Source organism: Protopterus annectens, chromosome 10.part0 (genome assembly GCF_019279795.1).
Source record: "Protopterus annectens isolate FY-2018-M chromosome 10.part0, PAN1.0, whole genome shotgun sequence".
NCBI classification, from domain to species: Eukaryota; Metazoa; Chordata; order Ceratodontiformes; family Protopteridae; genus Protopterus; species Protopterus annectens.
Window position 1 is genome coordinate 1,788,643,701 of NC_056744.1, and position 17,684 is coordinate 1,788,661,384.

General features: G+C 37.6%; 1 protein-coding gene across 2 annotated transcripts in view; it reads left to right on the forward strand.

The window, feature by feature from the left end:
- Positions 1–17,504: 17,504 nt before the first annotated feature.
- LOC122814026 (carbonic anhydrase 4-like) overlaps positions 17,505–17,684 on the forward strand; it is a 329,800-nt gene continuing 329,620 nt past the window's right edge. The window contains exon 1 of one of the 2 annotated variants that reach the window (XM_044086610.1): positions 17,505–17,632. The gene's annotated coding sequence lies outside the window, so the exon portion shown is untranslated. The remainder of the gene's footprint in view (positions 17,633–17,684) is intronic. The other variant, XM_044086611.1, reaches the window with a different exon arrangement.

Here is a 17,684-nt window from a genome sequence, read left to right on the forward strand (position 1 = left end):
AGTTTCAATGGCAGAGAAGTTTTAATGCTAAGTTTTTTCATTGTGAGACTGTATTGCTTTGTTTAGCAAATGTCTATCACTGTTCATGATATAAAATTTAAAAAAAAAAATTAAATTAAATTAAAATAATCATTGTAGAAGTAAAGCAGAAAACAGTATGCAGATTACAGTGTTTGTGGTAAATGAGGAGACATGGCCAAGTAATGGGGCACTAGAATAAATGCAGGGGGAGGGCTGTGTATGGGGTGGCCCATTTGACTTTGATCTTGTGGGGGGGCAAACTCAAAGTCAGCCCTGGGCAGCACAAACTCTAGCTACGCCACTGGGTCAACCCGATGCTTATGCACCCAGAACTCATACTCAAGCTGAAATCCAGTATGCTCAGACAGAGAAAGAGCTTTTGGCAATTGTGTCTGCATGTTCCAAGTTCCATGATTATATGTATGGTAGACCTATCCAGACCAAAACAGATCATCAACCTCTAGTCACTGTTTTGAGAAAGTCTATGCATACAGCCCCAGCCAGACTGCAATGCATGATGCTGAGATTGCAAAAGTATAATTTCAATCTTGTCTACAAGAAAGGCAACCTTCTTTATCTTACTGACACATTGTCCAGATCGCCCAGAAGTACCACTGAACAGCATGAGAGTGAAAGATTTGATTTTGAAGTCATGGAGATGAAAACGTTTTCTTCTACATGTCTTGATGAGCTCAGATATCACACAGCTGCAGATCCAGTTCTACAGAAGCTCAACCACTTCCTCAAAGAAGGATGGCCATCAAAACAATATAGTTTACCTGTAGAAGTGCAACCTTATTTTCCATACAGATATGAGATTTTGTCAGACAATGGTATCATTATGAAAGGTCCTAAAGTTATTGTTCCAATGTCTTTGCAACAAGAGTACATTACTATCTTACATCGAGGTCACCCAAGAGCAGACGCTAATAAAAGGAGGGCGAGAAGACTAGTATTTTGGCCTTTTATTTCATAAGATTTTGACAGAGTACTTTTATCTTGTTCTGTATGTAATAGTCCAAAGCCATCAACAGAAAGAACCACTTCAGGTGAACCAGATTCCGGAGCTACCTTGGTTGACAGTAGCCACTGACATTTTCAAGTTGAATGGTCAACATTATTTGGTGTTAGTAGACTCTTATTCTGATTGGTTCAAGATTGACGTTCTTCCCAATTTAGCATCCACTACTGTCATTACTAAGATGAAGCATCATTTTGCAGTTCATGGATCTCCACACAAAGTTATTTCTGACAATGGCACGCAGTTTACAAGCCAACAGTTCAAAAGATTTGCCAAAGAGTGGGACTTTACTCATATCATGAGTAGCCCTGAGTATCCACATTCAAATGGTTTGGCAGAACGTGCAGTTCAAAGTGCAAAGCAGTTACTACACAAGTTGAAATGAGACAATAGTGATGTTTTCCTGAATCTCTTGAATCTCAGAAATATTCCTCATAATAAACATCTTGACTCACCTGCTCAGAGACATCTGTCAAGACAAACTAGAACCACATTACCCATCAGCAGTCAATTGATGGTTCCATGTGTCAAGAACAACAGGTCAGTTAGAGCCAGTCTGTTGAAGAAGCGTCTAGCCCAGAAGTCCTATAAAATAAGACCAGCAAACTGCTCAATCCATTACGAGAGGGAGAAGTAGTAAGGATGTAAATATCCAAAGGTTATGATCGGATAGGAGTCGTGAAGAACATCTGCCCAGATCTGAGATCGTACATTGTGGAATCACAAGGAGTTGACTTTAGGTGGAATCTGAAACATTTGATACCAGTGTCCAAGCCTATACCACAGCATATAGCCTGTGAGAAAGACCATCTCAGAGTGAGTTGTCCAGTGTTCCAGTTCCAGAAGAAGTTGCAGAGAATATTCCCTTTCCTGTGATGGATTCCTAAGTTCCTGATACGAGTTGTTCACTGAAGACTATCCCTGTTGCTAAACCCCGTCCTGGTTGTTATGTTATGAGATCCGGTCGCATCTCCAGACCATGATATAGATACATGGCAACTTGGACATGAACATTGTGTTTGTTTCTAAATGTCTGCATTCATGCATGTCTAACTGCATTGTCATTTTGATAAAGGGCAATAATTTTAAGAGAGAAGATGTAGATCAATGTGTGTATGTCTCTTTAAGAAGCTATCCAAGGGCTTGCACAAGTGTATAAATACTGAGCATGTGCAAGTCTGACTGCCATTTTGTAGTAAGCTGTTGAGATGTAAGCATGTCTGTATGTAAGGTCTGACTGTTAATAAGTTTGTTTGTATTTACTGATGCTTTTATCCATCCTGATGTGTTTCTATGTAATAAAGCATCTTAAATTAACTACCCTGCCTGCTTCATCTTCAATGTATAGGGGGACGAGTGACACAAGCCCAGTGATGCAAAAGCACAATGTCAGCCTTCATCCTCATAGATCACCAATTAACCATATACTGGACCAGTGATGCAAAAAGCACTATGTCGGCCTTCATCCTCATTGATTGATAATTAACCATATACCAGCCCAGTGGTACAAAAGCCTGATGTCAGCTTTCATCCTCATATATCAGTAATTAACCATATACCAGCCCAGCGATGCAAAACCACAATGTCAGCATTCACCCTTCTAGATTGGTAATTAACCATATACAGGCGCAATGATGCAAATGCACGATGCCAGCCTTCATCCCCATAGAGCAATAATTAACCATATACCAGCCTAGCGATGCAAAAGCACAATGTAAGTCTTCATCATCATAGATCTTTAATTAATCATATACCAGCACAGCAATGCAAAAGCATTATGTCGGCCTTCATCTTCATAGATCAGTAATTAACCATATATGAGCCCAGCCATGCAAAAGCACAATGTCAGCCTTAGTCCTCATAAATTGGTAATTAACCATATATGACCCCAGCCATGCAAAAGCACAATGTCAGCCTTCATCCTCATAGATTGGTAAATAACTGTATACCACCCCAATGATAAAAAAGCATGATGTCATCCTTCAGCAGCTGTGGCCCATGTTCAAGTATGAGTCTCGATCAAGTGAAGGATCAGCCATGGCCAATCCTGCCAGAGTAGTGTCAGGTGTTTGTGCTACTGTAATGACTGCAGGTGGAGACCAGCTGCAGAAGTGTGGCTCACGTTTAAGGGAGGAGGTTGCAAAAATGCTAGGATGTTGCATACAAAAGCATGAGTGAATGTATTTTACCTCACTCTGCCATGTCTTTTAGGATACAGACAGCAACTTGCTCACTGACACAGATAAGTTCCATGTGTTTTTCTGCCCTCCACTAGAGCTGCCATTTCCCAATTTTAATGCAGTCAGCTGCTCAGCTCAGATCCTTGAGAGGCAGCAAGTCCCAGTGACTGCAGATTTATAGACAGCACTAGCCATTAATGGGCAAATAGGTGTCTACGGTAAGGGGAGGAAGCGATGAGATCATAAAACTCGAGGGGAGGAAGCAATGAGATTGGAAAACTTAAGGCTCCACTGGAGATGACTAGCTGTGAACTGGGAGGGAGAAAATATATACAACCACAGTTTAAGTACTTTATATCACTTAAATAACCTGTTACTGAGCTTAATGATTCTCGGTCCATAAACTCATTAAAACGATTAGAATAACCAAGACTATACCACGGTAATGCACTCGGTGCCACAATTTTCACTGGCATTTAGGTTTCCATTTTCTGTATTTTTCTTTTTTACGTTTTTATTGGATTTTCAATTTGTAAAATAATCACAATAATATTTACAGTCAGAGATTTGTGAACATAATCAATAAAAACATTTCAGCTAAACCTCAAGCACAAAAGAAAAAACAACTATTTACAGGAGTGTCCATTAACCATCAAGTCATTTAAGTTATTATACATTACATTAAATCTAAAATGCAGTTATTTATGCTGGTCAAGCAGATCTTTAAGTTTTGTCCATGCATTGTAGCAACAGGTAATCCTGGTTGTTCTTGACGTAATTGTAATGATTTCCAGGTGAAGATTTCAGTTGCAATATTTATACATTTTTTGAAGGAGGGTGTAGATTCGTTCTTCCAGTCATGAGTTATAACCTATCTCACTATAGATAGTATAGACCATAAAATACAGTATTTCATTTTTTAACACATATAGGAGTAGGAGTGTTAAAAAGGATCAGTTATAGATAAAACAAATTTATAGAAAGAACCCAGAGGACCAGACGTCTGCAACCTGTTACCACACACAACACCAGCTTACGTTGGAGTGGTAAACAAGTATTCCTTCAGCCAATGATGTTGAAAAACAAGGTACAGTCAAACAAGCAGTTCTGTATCCGATTGTACAAGAAACCAGTCCGTTAGGAAAAAGACAAAGTTGCTTTTAATAATCCACAATAATCCACAAAAATCATAAAAAACGAGCGCTTTCGCCTGGCGCATCCCAGGCTTTTTCAAGTTGTATTGTGCTGTATGGCCATCTACTACTGTAGAGCCACACTTCTGCAGCCATACAGCACAATACAACTTGAAAAAACCTGGGATGCGCCAGGCGAAAGCGCTCGTTTTTTATGATTTTTGTGGATTATTGTGGATTATTAAAAGCAACTTTGTCTTTTTCCTAACGGACTGGTTTCTTGTACAATCGGATACAGAACTGCTTGTTTGACTGTACCTTGTTTTTCAACATCATTGGCTGAAGGAATACTTGTTTACCACTCCAACATAAGCTGGTGTTGTGTGTGGTAACAGGTTGCAGATGTCTGGTCCTCTGGGTTCTTTCTTTTGTTTTTTTCTTAAGTTGCAGCTTTAAAACAAATTTATCTCCAAAAAAGTCCGTAAAAGAGATTAATGTTATTCTAATATGGTGGTAAGGCAGTACAGTCAGAAAACATGTGTTGCCAATCTGCTTTAAGTTCTTGTTTACATTTCCAGCAAACTTGTTTCTGCTTGTTCATTAATTCGATTTTATGTGGTGTGAAGAAAGATCTATGCAAAAATTTCCAAGTAAAGAGATTCATCTCAGAGATTTCCATTTTCTAATATTCTGATCAACATGCAGCCTTTTTCTAAACTATTAGTTTTCAAAACATACAACTAATACCAAAATAATGACATAAACAGCTCATAATCACTAGTTCAAAGACAAAAAAAGAAAAAAACAAAAAGAAAACCGTACAAGATAAAAAATAAGAAATAAAGGTGGCATTGCTAAATGTGAGAAGCCTCAACAACAATAGTGATCTAGAAACGTTCCTCTGCTTGGAGTATGTTGATAAATGTACCATAATAAAACACTATTTAAAGACCAAACATTCATACAACAAATGTTCCAGATGTTCCAGGGAATAACTGCCTTCACTGTTGCAGATCTGATGCACAAATATCAGTGACTTGGTCTTTGTAAGTCAACTTTGTACTATAAATTACTGATACACTAATTAATACCAGTTATAACGAATATAATACTATAGGATCTACCATACATTATGTCCTATACAAAGTATGAAGACTTCCTGACTAAACTCCAGGATATAAAGAAGCAACACAAATTGCCCTTATGGTGGGACTTAACTACCCAAACACTGATTGGGTAAAGTACTCACCATCACATAAATATGATCCTGTATTAACTGACTATATTAATCAAAACAATTTGGAATATATAACATGGAGAATACTTCAGCAAAAACTTACAAATGTCATTATATCTATTAACTTATAAACATGTGGAGATTCCTCAAGATTGGAGACATGCGCTTATTAAACCTGTCTTTAAGGGAAAGGGGAATAGGACAAACCCAGAGTCATATAGACCTTTACGTCTACTTTCATGTTATGGAAAAATAATGGAGAAGGTAATATTGGATACGTTCTTGTCAGAACTGGATAGGCTGAGACTTGAAACCATATATCAGCATGCATATGTTAAAAACAGATCTATTACCACCTGTAACATGATGTTCTATAACGATATAATAACAGCTATGAATGAAAAAGTTTGCTGTCATATAATTTATATAGATTTAACTTCAGCATTTGACAGGGCCATGCACAAAACACTGATTAATAAATTAGTACAACTAGGTATTGCTGTACTCTTGATAAGATGGATAGCTGCATGGCTTACAAATAGGACATGGCAAGCATCATGCAGCAAATAGACAGGCAAATTCTTTGGTTACAGTCAGGGTGTCCCACAGGGCTCTGTCCTAGGCCCTTACTTGTTTAGACTGTATCTTTCAGACCTACCTTTTTCACATGAGGTGTTCTACAGTCTATATGCAGACGACCTGAAAATGGGTAAACTGATTACAGGTGTTACAGATAGGGCATGTCTGCAAAAGAACTTGACTAAATTGACCATTTCAGCACAGGAGAATAATATAGGTTGATAGGTTGGTACTAGGCTATCGGCCCTAGGGCTTATACAAGCCTAGCCATAATAATTCCCTGGCTATTTCTTCCCACACTATTTGCTTCCCTGGACCCCTGTCTAGCAGGGCAACTGACATGATCCCCGGGGTGAATTTCCTTTCTCCCATCCAGTCGTCAAGGTTCCTTTTGAAGAGGGCCAAAGAGGCGCTCTGCTTGACATGTATGGGCAGTCTATTCCATTGTCTGGGGAGTCCCTGGAATAGTCTCTGGGGAGTCACTGATAAATACATCAAAAACTAAGTATATGAGATTTGGGAGACATAAATTGAAAGGTGAATATTTAATACAGGATGCAGTGATTGAAACTGTAGATTCATTAAGGATTTGGTTATATGTGTAGATTCAGCTTTGAGTTTTTCTATCATATCAACCAATTGAACTAGAACTGAATAGAACTATAGGTTATATAAAAAGATTTATAAAGTCTAGGAAATCAGAAATGATGAAGTACTTGTTTGTTAATTACATTAGACCCAAACTTTAGTATGGAATAACAATATAGAAACCTTTTAAGAAAACACACATGAGTAAACTGGAAAGAGTACAGCAGAAATATACCAAGGACATCCATGGATGTGACCATTTAAGTTATTATGAAAGACTAAAATATCTGAACTTGTACAGTGTCTTACAGGGGTCTATATCATATGAGTGAATCGCACAAATTGAGAACGCTCATAATATCGAACATATCTGACCTCAAAGTGCTTTTTCTGAGATCGTGGTACACTGAAGAATGGGATATTTGCCCTTTCCTCACTGTAGTGCAATCTCGGAGTTGGAATATATATTTAGCAGGGGGCGTGGGGGGAGTAGCCCCTCACAATAGGAAGTTCAAGGTCTGGTACGTTCGATATAATGAGCGTTAGCAATTTGTGCAATTCGCTCATGTGATATAGACCCCTCTTACAGATATCTAAGCGGAGATCTTATATAGGTATATAGGACATTTAGAGACAACTATGCCTAGGAATGTTTGGGTTATCAAAAAGTAGCAGAGACTCCTCAGACAACCTATGTAGAAGATTCTATAGGAATGAGAAGTGTACTAATGGGTTCTTTGAGAGAGCAGCTGATGTATGGAGCTGATGCATGGAACAGACTACCAAACTACATTTAAGCAAGTACTGCTTTAGATATTAATTAAGAATAGCCTGGACACTTATTATGGGAACAACTGCTTTGGTAAACTGGCAGGCTAGAACGTCATTAATGCAGGTGTTTGAAATATTATATGTATGCATGTTACATGGAATCCAGCTAAGGAAGTCAATATCTCAAATATTACAGTGACAACCTAGGATCTTTCTGCTCTGCACCCATGGTTATAAACAATGTATTTAACACTGGTGAAGATACCATCATCTTTAATGTAAGAGTAAAATCAAACAGTAATAAAAAAATAACTTTTCCTAGACTATACCAATGGAAATACAATAAAGGACATATACATGAAAACATACTAGGATAACATCCTTAATGGCCAAAAACTGTTATGCTCAAGACAGTATTCATGAGTTATGCAGGGTCTAGTTTAGTTACTCAAACATACACATGTTTGTGTAATAATATATCAAGCTCATATCATCAAATGACATAATGCCAAAAAAAACTAAATAAAATAACACACTTTATGAGGGGGAAAGTCCCCCCTGCACCCCCACATCCCCTGCTACTTACAACAACAACTCTGAGATTGCACAGCAGTGACGTAAGTGCAAATCCCTACCCTTACCGTTGCATGGTCTCCCACACACAAATGCCCTCTTTTTCGCTGCTGACATTTGCTCGACATTATGCACATTCACTGTTCTGGGTTCGATGTTTCAATCATTGAAACATTTGAACACCTGAACAGGACCCGATCTGTGATATTATTAACTTCTGCATTTGTGAACATATAAACTTTTTGGTAGAATCACAAAATTAAGAAGATACAGAACATCAGAAAGAGGTACTAGCTCATTTTTAAAACTACCCGAGCCATAAAAACAAGTTCAGATTAAAAAAAAAGTACATAAACTGCTTACATGTCTTATTAAACTTTTCAAATCTAACTAAGGAAATTAGCTTGGTTTCAATGACTGAAAGCAGTTATAAGGTATTCTTAAATTATGTTACAAAGCTGAAAGGGAAAAGCTGTGATTGTAACACATTTTGAATAACAATGAAGTGATATTCCAGCCACAAGACACAGAACAATGTCATTGGAAATTTCATAATAAGCAAAGAAATATGTCAGAGTGCTGCCAAAATTGGGAGAGGCATCTTTTATGTGACTATAGACTTGATAACTGCCGCTACAAGTAAAATAAAAAAAGCTGAAGTACCATGGCACCACACAACATACACAGTGGCTTCCTACATAGATTCAAGGTAAACCTAAATATCTGTCAAATGAAAAGCATTGTAGGAAAATATCTATGAAATTCATTGGGTAAAACATTGGTTAAGCAACAGAAGAGAGTAAGTTAGGATGGGAGCTACCTGTTGATCTCAGTAGGGCTACCAGTAGTGACCCTCATAGCTCTGTACTGGAGTCACTGCTTTCTAAGCCATTTTTTTCAAACTTGTATGTGGGAAACAGACTATAGATAAATATCCTAACAAGTGCAACTGGGTAACATAATTATTTCAGGAAAATATGCTGAATTTCATCATAATGATCTACAAAATGCATATCTTGTACAGTAATAATGTCCTCAACTTTAGTGTCAACAAATGTAACATCAAAAGACTTGGCAAGAAGGACATAAATTGTTATTACAAGATACACGGTCAAATCACACAAAATGAAACCATCACTAAAGATCTATGGATAATAGAATATCAATAGTATGTACCTACCAAAGTTAGGAAAGCATTTTCGATAGTCCATCTAATTCCAAAGGGCACATCTAGTCACTCACAGGAGTTCATTGTACCACTTTATATGTGACTGATGTAACCTAATAATGCATGCAGTTCTGATTTTTTTAACATTCAAACAAGCCACTTGAAAGAACTTCAGAAGGTACAATGCTTCCGTACAAGAAAAATAAAATGGTTGCAATAACTTCTGTTTTTATAGGTTACTAAGGGCTGGTCTAGAGAACAAAGTTTAGTGCAGTTCTGTCTGAAAGTCTATGTCTGGAGCACACTGTTAGGGAAGGAAACATATCAGTTAACTTAGTACTAAAAATAAATAGCAATAATAGGAAAAAGTGATAAAGTACTAAAAACGAAAAGCAATAATATACAAATGGCAAGATATATTCCACTCAACACTGAAGGTTATGAAACAACCTTCCCCTTACAATCTTCTTAAAAGTTAGTAGGTTATACTCCTGACAAGTGACTCTAAACACTGATTAAATGCCAAATTATTATATGTCCCCAAAAGATAAATGAAAGATGTTAAAAATTAAAACTTTCACTGTGGACTCGGAAAAGGCAAAAAGTAAATTTAAAACATGTTGTAACATTACCTATTGGAGATAACACTCTCTTTTTCTGGTAAGAGAAGATGGGGGGAAAGTGAACTGTTTTTTGATGCAGGAATTTTAACATCTGAAATGTTGATGCTACACCAGGGCCTGGAATACCATACTTAAGTACATTGAGATTAAGAGAGTTAACGGTTCTACCACTGCCGGGGCAGTTATGGCACTGATCATTGTGAATATGACCACTTTCCACTAGTAGTAGTTGTGAAGTTTTTTTCTGACTTCTTTTACTGCCACTGTAAGAGCCCTTGCACTGTCACTACCATTCTGCACTGACCTCTTCCGTAACTGGATGACCAGTGAAGAGGAAGCAATGAGTCCATCGGCACTATGCTTTCATTCAGGAAGGAAAAGGGCAGGCAGAGTTCTGTATCCAGAGAAGTAAAACAAGCAAATAAATAAATATAACTCTCAGCTGACAGAGTCAATGAGTTTTCTACATAAATATATATTATGCAATATATATGTGCTGGTCTTCTTTTTCCAGTTTGCCTCAATTTGTGATTTATTGCATATATTCAATCACTTCCAAATTAAAATGCTACATTTTACTGAGAAATTTGCTGTCAGTGGAGGGCATCTACAGAAGCATTCTGCCCTCTGCAATATGAACAAAACATATCCTCTCTTTTGGGCTTCTTGGGGTCTTTCCATATGCTCTCTGACACCAGGAATTACGGCCTTTAGCCTGTCTTACAGTTCTGTGAAATATCTTATTGCACTTTTAAAGGGAGTGTTTGGTTTCCTTTGGTATGTCTAGTAATCTCCTTGCACATCTACCATTACAAGAGCTGAACAGTAGTTACTCCAGTTGATTTGGCATGCTTCTCTTAGAGTGAAGAGAAGGTGGGGAAGCAGCTTGTCCCAATTGTCCCATCTTGTTTTATAGCTTTATGTAGCATGGATTCCAAAGTTTTGTCAAAGCCTTCTACTAGCCCATCTGTTTGAGGGTGGTGTACAGACATTCTCATTTGTTTCACCTTAAAGAACAGGAACAGCTCAAGCATTACTCTGCACATGAATGGTGTACCTTGGTATATAAGGATATTTTGCAGAATTCTTACCTTGGAATATAATAGCATCATTATTAGCATTTACTCATGTCAGGGGAACTGCTTCTGGAAACATCATGGTGCATGTACTGGTGACCATTATTTCATATAACAAGGAGACCTAAAAGGTCCATAGCCGTTCACTCAAATGTAACTTCTATTACAGGTAAAGTTTTGAAATAGTTCCTTAAGCTCTGTTAGGTGCTGTCTTTTGGCATTCTGGTTAAGCTGCTCAGAAAGGAGTTGTCTATTTCATTCATAATACCTGATCAGTAAAACTTAAACTAAAATCTTAGCCATTGTTTTATCCATGCCTAAATGTCCACCCAAATGTGACTATATACGAGTCTCATTACAAGAGATCTAAAAAATGTTGGTACTAGTAACCAGTCTCATTACAAGAGATCTAAAACATTTTGGTACTAGTAACCAGTCTCATTACAAGAGATCTAAAACATTTTGATACTAGTAACCAGTCTCATTACAAGAGATCTAAAACATTTTGGTACTAGTAACCAGTCTCATTACAAGAGATCTAAAACATTTTGGTACTAGTAACCAGTCTCATTACAAGAGATCTAAAAAATGTTGGTACTAGTAACCAGTTACTAGTAACCAGTCTCATTACAAGAGATCTAAAACATGTTGGTACTAGTAACCAGTCTCATTACAAGAGATCTAAAACATGTTGGTACTAGTAACCAGTCTCATTACAAGAGATCTAAAACATGTTGGTACTAGTAACCAGTCTCATTACAAGAGATCTAAAACATTTTGGTACTAGTAACCAGTCTCATTACAAGAGATCTAAAACATGTTGGTACTAGTAACCAGTCTCATTACAAGAGATCTAAAACATGTTGGTACTAGTAACCAGTCTCATTACAAGAGATCTAAAACATGTTGGTACTAGTAACCAGTCTCATTACAAGAGATCTAAAACATTTTGGTACTAGTAACCAGTCTCATTACAAGAGATCTAAAACATGTTGGTACTAGTAACCAGTCTCATTACAAGAGATCTAAAACATGTTGGTACTAGTAACCAGTCTCATTACAAGAGATCTAAAACATGTTGGTACTAGTAACCAGTCTCATTACAAGAGATCTAAAACATTTTGGTACTAGTAACCAGTCTCATTACAAGAGATCTAAAACATGTTGGTACTAGTAACCAGTCTCATTACAAGAGATCTAAAACATGTTGGTACTAGTAACCAGTCTCATTACAAGAGATCTAAAACATGTTGGTACTAGTAACCAGTCTCATTACAAGAGATCTAAAACATGTTGGTACTAGTAACCAGTCTCATTACAAGAGATCTAAAACATGTTGGTACTAGTAACCAGTCTCATTACAAGAGATCTAAAAGTCTCATTACAAGAGATCTAAAACATGTTGGTACTAGTAACCAGTCTCATTACAAGAGATCTAAAACATGTTGGTACTAGTAACCAGTCTCATTACAAGAGATCTAAAACATTTTGGTACGAGTAACCAGTCTCATTACAAGAGATCTAAAACATGTTGGTACTAGTAACCAGTCTCATTACAAGAGATCTAAAACATGTTGGTACTAGTAACCAGTCTCATTACAAGAGATCTAAAACATGTTGGTACTAGTAACCAGTCTCATTACAAGAGATCTAAAACATGTTGGTACTAGTAACCAGTCTCATTACAAGAGATCTAAAACATGTTGGTACTAGTAACCAGTCTCATTACAAGAGATCTAAAACATTTTGGTACTAGTAACCAGTCTCATTACAAGAGATCTAAAACATGTTGGTACTAGTAACCAGTCTCATTACAAGAGATCTAAAACATGTTGGTACTAGTAACCAGTCTCATTACAAGAGATCTAAAACATGTTGGTACTAGTAACCAGTCTCATTACAAGAGATCTAAAACATTTTGGTACTAGTAACCAGTCTCATTACAAGAGATCTAAAACATGTTGGTACTAGTAACCAGTCTCATTACAAGAGATCTAAAACATGTTGGTACTAGTAACCAGTCTCATTACAAGAGATCTAAAACATGTTGGTACGTAACCAGTCTCATTACAAGAGATCTAAAACATGTTGGTACTAGTAACCAGTCTCATTACAAGAGATCTAAAACATTTTGGTACTAGTAACCAGTCTCATTACAAGAGATCTAAAACATGTTGGTACTAGTAACCAGTCTCATTACAAGAGATCTAAAACATTTTGGTACTAGTAACCAGTCTCATTACAAGAGATCTAAAACATGTTGGTACTAGTAACCAGTCTCATTACAAGAGATCTAAAACATGTTGGTACTAGTAACCAGTCTCATTACAAGAGATCTAAAACATGTTGGTACTAGTAACCAGTCTCATTACAAGAGATCTAAAACATGTTGGTACTAGTAACCAGTCTCATTACAAGAGATCTAAAACATGTTGGTACTAGTAACCAGTTTCATTACAAGAGATCTAAAACATGTTGGTACTAGTAACCAGTCTCATTACAAGAGATCTAAACATGTTGGTACTACTAGTAACCAGTCTCATTACAAGAGATCTAAAACATGTTGGTACTAGTAACCAGTCTCATTACAAGAGATCTAAACCAGGCCCACTACAAGAGATCTAAAACATGTTGGTACTAGTAACCAGTCTCATTACAAGAGATCTAAAACATGTTGGTACTAGTAACCAGTCTCATTACAAGAGATCTAAAACATGTTGGTACTAGTAACCAGTCTCATTACAAGAGATCTAAAGTCTCATTACAAGAGATCTAAAACATGTTGGTACTAGTAACCAGTCTCATTACAAGAGATCTAAAACATGTTGGTACTAGTAACCAGTCTCATTACAAGAGATCTAAAACATAAGAGATATAAAACATGTTGGTACTAGTAACCAGTCTCATTACAAGAGATCTAAAACATGTTGGTACTAGTGACCAGTCTCATTACAAGAGATCTAAAACATTTTGGTACTAGTAACCAGTCTCATTACAAGAGATCTAAAACCTTTTGGTACCAGTAAGTGGCTTAATATATGTTCCCTATCTATAGTTTCTCTATAAAGTAAGTTTTTTATAGCACAATATATGGGAATTGAATTCTGGTCAGGGGTCTCCTTTTAAACTCTTGCTACATCTTCTCTAGCCCAAATTGCACGTCCATCTTCCTATCGTTTTTTTTAATTGATGTGGCAATCAGCCATGGCAGATTTACTCTCATTCCTAACCTTATGTGGTGAGGGGGCATAGCTTCATCTCCTACAAGTACAGGTACTGTTTTCTATCCTTCATGTAACTCCTCTAAAATATACAAGTCATGAAAATTATTCTCTTTGATCATAGGTTTTCTCTCTCCAGCCTAGTTCTCTTTCTATGTGTTCTAGCATTAGAGTCCTATTTGTGCATTTGTCTAGTTTTCTGTTTAAGCATCTGTTTGTCTGTCTGTCTACGTTCTTTTTGGATTGATCATCATAGGACATATCAAGACTAGGTCAGGGAAATGAGCAGGTTCAAACCCGAGGTTAAGTGCCCTGACAGGTAAATTGAGAGAAAGGGCAGAAGAACTTGTAGAGTGATGTAGTGTATCATCTCCAGTGCATATTATAGGAGAAGGATGACAGAGTATAGGACAGAATCTGAGGGTGGGGTAGAAGGCATTACTCATGCAGAATTTAAATATGACAACAGGAGACTGAGAGATTCCAAGTTTTACGGTAGAGATGAAGTGGGAGGTAACTAAGGTGTTACACCATGAGAGAAATGTACCAGAAAGAGGAGAATTTTGGATGTGGTCCTAGCCGGGGAAGATGGAGTCATGGATGTCCTAGTTATGGTACCATTAGCTAACAGTGACCATGCCTCTGTGGAGGTTAGATTAAGGGGAAGAAAACAAGACAGCAGGGTGGAATTTTAGGAAGAAAGATTACGTTGTATTGAAGGAAAATGTCAAAAATGTGTTTGAAAGTCAAGAAGCAAGTTGATGGAAAAAAGAAGCTATAGAACTGCATCAGGGATGGAGTACTTGGGCTATGGACTAGGGGACGAGGCAGAGGCATTAAGCGAAGGCTAATATAGTAACATAGGAATGTGAGGCTAACAATTAGGGCAGAAAGTAAGAAGGAGATGGTAGGGAGGTAGAGGTGAGGGCAGCAGAGCAGAAAAATGAAAGGGAGTCAGCAGGTACGACCAAAAAGGAAATAAAGGCCTTTATAAGTACATAACAAAAATGAGGGAGGAATAGACCTGACACAGCTTTGGAAAGATCAGAGGCAGGTCACAGAACACTGTGAAAAAGTAGAGGTACTGAACGAATCTTGCTTTAAAATTCCTTAAGGAAAGAATGCCATGCTGGCAGGGATATGAGACAACATGGGGAGAATAATGGATAGGAGTCCTACCTTTCAACAAAGTGTAGCATGCTGAATACTATCTCCCAGATATCAACTCACAATTATCCAGTAACTGGAACAGTTTTATACTGTACAGCTGCATTGCAAGGTCATAATTCTGGCAGACATTTTCTCACCCTTTAGAGAGTTTAGGGAGATGTAGGTTCATAGCTAAAAATTAGACTAATTGCTCTGAAGGGCCATTTTAAGCTGAGCCAATAACCCAAAGTTAGAATCAAACCTTGTGTCTATGAGTTGAAGACCTTAACCATTATGCCAAGCCCGCCATAAGAGAAAGTACCCTCATGGAGGGAGTAAAGTGCCCCCCCCCCCACACACACACACACAAAGTGCTTTTTAAATCAATGCCACCTGCGATTTCAATCTGAATGTTGTTCAGCATGTTTGACTCATTCAGACTGCTGTTCGATGATTAGGACTCTATGTCTCATAGTATATCCAGAATGGACAGACATCTGGAAAGAGTGAGAGAGAGAGAGAGAGAGAGAGAGAGAGAGAAGAGGTGGACAAGGCAAAGTGCAAGGAGTAAATGAGACTCTTCCCAGAATGCTCAGAAAACCGGTAAGTGTGTTGTCAGACTCACTGATGAAGATCTTCTCCAGATCACTAGGAAGTGCACAAGTACTATAAGACTGGAAGACAGCAAGTGTGGTGTCCTTGGATGAGGAAGGGGAGTAGGAATGAACTAGGCAATAGCAAGAAAAATCAGAGACAGACTCCTGGGGTGAAGGCTGTGCACATCTAGAGCACTGCAATCCCCAGGACTCCGACCAAGATAAATAGGCTTCTAGTCAGAAAGAGCTGGCAGTCAAACCTGATCCACTTTTGCGACTGGATTGCAGACAAACTTGATATGGAATTACTAGCAGAACTTGTCTTACTGAACTTGTGAGCCCTTTGAAGCAGCCCCACACAGGAGGCTCAAGAAAACTGGAGAGGCTGTAGGTAGGAAAAGACTGAAGACCTGAATAGCTGTATGGAAACTTTTTCGACACAGAGAGTTGTGCTGAGATGAACGACATTCGGAATTAGGAAAGTAACTTGTAGAGTACTGCGGGGGAAGGGGTCTGTCCTGGGTCCAGTACTCTTCACTGAGTTTGATTCAAACATATTTGAGTGGGAAACTAACTTCTTAGCAAGGTGGCACAGACAGTTACAGCAATGGATTATCTGAAGAGTTTGAGAAGGGTTTGGACAGACTAAATAAATACGCAGAAAAGTAGAATCTGAGGTTGAATTGTTCTCTATTCAGAGTATGCAGGCTTATCCTAGTATAGTTCCTTCTCTGAAAAAAATGCTAATCTTTTGTTCCTGTGTATAAAAAATCATCAGTAACTAACGTATTCAGTAAATTATGTTTCTTATTTATATATCTTCTTACCTGCTTACTGCTATTAAAATAGGTGAGGTGTATAAAGTAGCAACGTCATCCACTCCAAGTCCTGATTTTTGTTTTTACCATTTTGTATTAAGTCCAGAATTTCCATTTTTTGACAAGATTCTTAAACTCCTGTCAGCCTTCATGTGAACTTTTCACAATTTTTTAGACTTTATGCTGCCTTTGTGCTGTCTCTTTACAGAATCCTCGGAGACCTCAGTAGCTTGTAAGACTGCTGAAATTACTACCTTCCCAAAGGATGCTAAACCGTTGGTTCTGTCCTTTCCCCCTACCAAGCTATGAAAGCTGGCAGATGAAGCAGCAGCTATAGACAGCAGACAGAATAGTAGGAAAGTACCCAGAGAAATAATGTTGATGGGAGAGAGAATTGAAACAACTGCAATTAAACAGACTGTTTGACCTGCTTGTGTTTTCTTATACTAAAATGCAAGCATTTTTGTCAGTGATATTTAAATACACTTGAGGAACGCAGACGTCCCCACCATTGTGTAACTATTTCAAGAATGGAAGAGGACTAGGACGACCAGACAACAGCTTAGAAACTTGTTGAGCGATAACTGTCACTTTTATCTGAGCATCACACCAGCATGTCTTTCTACAAAAGTGGTGTTTTCTTTTTGTTTTGTTTTTTTTTCATTTGAGGAAGTTATGAAAGACAGCATCATCGAACTTAAATAAATAAACAAATCACAAGAGAGTCGACAGTGTTATTTTATCAACCTTTTTTTATGCAAATGAACTCCAAGCACACAGTGTTTCATCATTACACCCTTCTATTTAAGAAGAGGAAGACAGTTAAAGAAAATGCTTGACAGCCCAGATTCGAACTTTCATCTCCAGAAGAAATACAGGTTTGGTCATCATTTATTTACATGCAGATATTTTATTGACTGCTATTAATAT